The sequence below is a fragment of the Camelus bactrianus genome, chromosome X (genome assembly GCF_048773025.1).
Source record: "Camelus bactrianus isolate YW-2024 breed Bactrian camel chromosome X, ASM4877302v1, whole genome shotgun sequence".
NCBI lineage: Eukaryota > Metazoa > Chordata > Mammalia > Artiodactyla > Camelidae > Camelus > Camelus bactrianus.
The window spans coordinates 88,812,484-88,816,534 of NC_133575.1; the positions used below are offsets into that span (position 1 = coordinate 88,812,484).

Genomic DNA, 4,051 nt, shown 5'->3' on the forward strand with positions numbered 1-4,051 from the left:
AGTGATTTTAGATATAGTTTCTAGCCTACTTAAAAAGGCTGCCTAAAAAAGGGAACCATCTGAAATGATTGTGTAGAACTCTGTTGAATGATAAGCAATTGCCTGTGGCTGCTGAAAATGAACAGGACAGGCCAGCAAATGTATTATCTATGTGAAAGATACTTACCAGGGGAATGAAAAGAAATACTGTATTTTATGAAAATAATAGTGGGCTTGGGCTTCCACAGAATTGAGAAAACAGAGACCAATTCTTATTTCTTGTAGCTGATTTGGTTGGTTTTGACCCTGAAAAGCTTGAACCAATTCTGTGCAGATAGTGTTGAGCTTCTTACCTTAAGAGCTGCATTGTTCCCACTAGAGTTCAGCATTCTACATGGAGATTTCTACAACTGCCTTTAGGCCATGAAGCAGGTACAATCGTGCAGGGGGAAGGGAGAGCTAAGGAAAGGTTCATAATGTGAGAAGAGGTAACATAAAGGCCAGGGAGGGTGGAACTTCCTTGAGGAAAAAGTACCCAATGGATCTGAGTGAGTGTGCTAAATATCTGGATGCGCAGATAAATAGATATTAAAAAAAGAACTATTTGCTAGAGCAACTTTTCTCTTTGAATCTTGGAAATGTCATCTTACATTTAAACTGGAATGTAATGATAACGTTGTATCATTTTTCTTTGGGGGCAGTGGGGAGGAAGAGGCCAGCTAAAGGACTCTGTGCAGAACTATTCTTATTTCTCATTTAAGGTAATAAAAACAAGAGAAAAGCAAAGTTTGATTCTAAAAGTTCAAATAAAATTTATAAGAGGCAAAATAAATAAAAGAGTATTTTTTTCAGTGCCTTAAAAATATCACTAAGTACCCTTCAGCAAAGGCTCTTTAGGCAAATTAAGATAATTAAGGGAGCTTCCTAACCAAATACAAAGCACATGCCTTATCTTGTAGCCAAAAGAAACCCCTGAAAGGTCTGACTTACAGGCTGAGGGCTTCAGGAGGCAGTCCCACAGAGATCCACAGGCAGAGAGCTTTTGTTCCTTAAACCAGGAATTGTCAACATTTTTCTGTAAAAATCCAGACAGTAAATATTTTAGATTTTGTAGAACATACGTTCTCCATCCTAACTATTCACCTCTCCCATTGTAGCATGAAAGCAGCCATAGACATCACCAAATATGCAACCAAATAAGTGTGGCTGTGATCCAATAAAACTTTATTTACAAAAATAGGCTTTGGTGAGATTTGGCCCCGCCTGTAGCTGGGTGAGTTTTGCCTTAAATCAAAGGCCTGGGGATAATTTGCTGTGAAGAGGTAAGGATACATTCAGCATATAACCCCGTTATGCCTTTTTACAGGAGCAAACGAACCTTTCCTTAGCTCTCCCTTCCCCCTGCACCCTTGTACTTGCTTCATGGCCTAAAGGCAGTTGTAGAAATCTCCATGTAGAATGCTGAACTCTAGTGGGAACAATGCAGCTCTTAAAAAAAAAAAAGTGCCACTTTTGAGTTTTCCCTGAGGGTGCCAAATTACATGAAAGATAAAGGACATGCTAATTGTCTTTGCTGGAAAACCAAACTCATTTCTTTGTAACTGACTCAAGTTGGCATTCCACTCAACATCAGTTGAGCTTCAGGGGCCTTCATGAGCTTCTACAAAAAAATTGGATTCAGAGATGCTTCTGAATGCTGTTATTGGAACCCGACCTATCCGCCCTTCACTTGCAGCTGACCTTGAAATGTGATGTCATGAGAAGAACATGAGCCAAGATCTCAGTTTTAAAACATAGTAGCTGTGTGGCTTGGCTATTTTGCCTTTAACCTGTATATATCCAGTTTCCTCATTTGTAAAATGGGAAAATTATCATACCCATTTCACAGGATTATTATGAAGATTAAATAAGATGAAATATATGAAACATATAGAGCTCAGTACATATATTTAGATATTTATTATATATGTAGTCTAATAAAATACGTAGAAAAATCTAGTGATTTTTCTAGACTTGAACACATGGAAGGATTGCATTGTAGGGATAGTCCTAGTGATGATTTTCTCACCTTTTTTCAGTCTATAGTTAGATTAGTGGTAACCGAAAGGCCTGATAGATTTATATATATTTCTATCTCAGAGGTCTGTTTTATTCGATTCTTGCTTATCTTTGTAACCATGGCAATGGCTCATCTACCATTTGCAGTCTGAAGTGTGATACAAAAGTATAGAGAATTGACGTCATCTTCTTTCTTCTTTACTGGTATGATGATTACCATGGGTCTGTAATATGTAAGCACAGGCACAAGATGTTGATAAAGTCAAGCTCTACTTAGTCAGATTTTCCTTGTGCTACTGCCATAAGTGACACTCCAGACCCCAGCCACAGCTGCCTGGGAGACATCTGTGACTGTCCCAAAGGAGGTTGAACATGAGTATCCTGCTGGACCATCACAGACAAACTTCAAGAAAGGCATACACATGCTCAAAGTATTAATAAATGACCATCTGGATTTGTTGACCATTTGAGTCCCTGTCAACTCTTAGTAGCTCAGTCCTGTTAAATATGCTGAGTTGATTAGCACTGCTTTTGCTCAAGAACACTCCCTTTTTGTTTTTTTATGTGATACTCTCCTGCCTAGGTAACAAGGTAATTTTCAAAGATGACATTACAGTTGCATGCTTCTTGCACATAGAATGTGTGTTTCTTCAAATGTCAGAATAAGATTAAGTAGTGATGTTTATCATGCTGCAAGAAATTTTGTCAAGTGAAACTAGGCAAGTCAGATTTTTAAAAAGTTAGAAGCTACACAGTTAATTCAGGTTATCAAAGTTTGTGCAACAATGATGGAAGTAATACATTGCTGTATTAAAATAATCCATTCACAATTTTTTCTTATTCAAGTGGATTTTACATCATCTTTTTCTTTTGTGTCAACTTTTAATGTATCTTTGTGCTGTGGCAATATCACAGCTCATGAAGTTTATCTGAGGCACAATTACTGCTGATTGAAACTTTTAGAGTAATGATTTTTTTCCACACAATGTTAATTATTTCTATAATATAATTATGCATTTTGATTTAGGAATTTTAATGAATATTTGAAGGAGAGATGTGACTGGGAAGTTCATTAGCCATGTGGTGTTCAAGGCCTTTTCAGATGAGGCAGAGACTGAACATAACAGTTAAAAGAACACCAGTCTCAGAGAAAGGACATGTGGGCTCTGTCACCTGGGGTCTGTTTTCCCAGGCTTCCTTCACTAAATCTTTCTAGACTTCCATTTTCTATCTGACAAATAGGGAAAATAATACTTGCCCTTTATTCCTCATAGACTTGGATTTTCAGAGGCAGTTACAATTTCAAATATTCTAACTCCTTGACAGGACATTTGTCTTAATTTCTGGCTCACAAAGCCCAGTTACGTTAAGTGTATGTTGCATAACTAAGGTCGCAGGGAACTAGAAGCTACAATTCAGCCTGGCTTTTATGTGTCTCGTTTTATGTACAATTACTGTTCTCTTTGTCTTTATGGCTTTTAGACTCAAGATAAAAGCTCCAAAGCAGAGAGTTGAAAAAGCAGCCATTCACATCTCTGAGTAACCTTATTTTGTCATTCCTTTTGCAGGTTTTCTGAGAAATATGACAATTTTTAACTCTTACAGAGACTGAAAGTGTGGTTGAGGGAATCACAGACATCAGTTTCAAGTTGAAAAGGCCAATCCCTTGCTTTCATGTAAGACAATAGAAGTCCTGACACAGTTCATTCCCAACTGTCCATTCTGCATCCTTTGTGGAGGAAGTAGAATCAGTAGAAGAAAATGGAGTAGGGAATTATTGGAAGAGATGGCCAAAGGATAGGGAAAGTGGCCAGCTGGTCAGTATTAGGGTTCACACAGGTGTATTCGCGAAAAATAGAAAAGCTGTGTCTCCCATGGGGATACAGACTCTGGAAGCAGGAACCAAAAAGGAACTGGGGTTCATATGAAGTATTAAGGGGGACAAAGTAAAAGCCTGTTTGGAGAGACAATGATGAAGCTACTACCTATTGATTTAATTAAGAAAAACCCCTTT

At 37.8% G+C, this 4,051-nt stretch overlaps 1 pseudogene; it reads left to right on the forward strand.

The window, feature by feature from the left end:
• Nucleotides 1–2,926: 2,926 nt before the first annotated feature.
• Nucleotides 2,927–3,051, forward strand: LOC123612084 (U4 spliceosomal RNA; annotated as a pseudogene).
• Nucleotides 3,052–4,051: the final 1,000 nt, after the last annotated feature.